The sequence below is a fragment of the Cyprinus carpio genome, chromosome A18 (assembly GCF_018340385.1).
Source record: "Cyprinus carpio isolate SPL01 chromosome A18, ASM1834038v1, whole genome shotgun sequence".
NCBI lineage: Eukaryota > Metazoa > Chordata > Actinopteri > Cypriniformes > Cyprinidae > Cyprinus > Cyprinus carpio.
The window spans coordinates 602,621-603,193 of NC_056589.1; positions in this window are offsets into that span (position 1 = coordinate 602,621).

Genomic DNA, 573 nt, shown 5'->3' on the forward strand with positions numbered 1-573 from the left:
CATGTAAGCCGATTGCTAGCTTGCTAAGGATTGAATATATGTACGTGTTCGGAGCACCATAGCTGGCTGTTTGCCCTACCACCCTGACGTTTTCTTCAATATTAATTTGCACACAATAACTACTGTAGGTAGCTGTGTGATTACGCGACTGTGACACTATCAGCATCGAATAGCGGTCTGTTGTTTGACACACACGAGGAGCGATTCAGACAAACGTCTGTACAAAGCGGCACGGAAACTACGACCCGCACCGGCGCCAGGAGTACGGTAGTCGTTGTCCATCAGCAGGCAGTTGGGAATTGACGACACACACGCGCGTCTGACAGTCGGTCTTGTAGCCAGCCATGTGAAGAGGGGTAGAAGGGGTCTGCTAACGAGTTGGGAAAGGGGGATGAGGGTGATCGAGGAGGATAATGTACATGTGACTGAGGGTAAGAGCGGCCTGGCGTGTTGGCGCGAGGTGGCGGGGGCCGTGCAATAGGAATTGGCAGAATAACCGACTGGCCCAGAGAAGTGCATGGCAGGGGGACGAGGTTGGGAGCCGGGTCTGCAGGTGCAAGATCGACGGGCGGC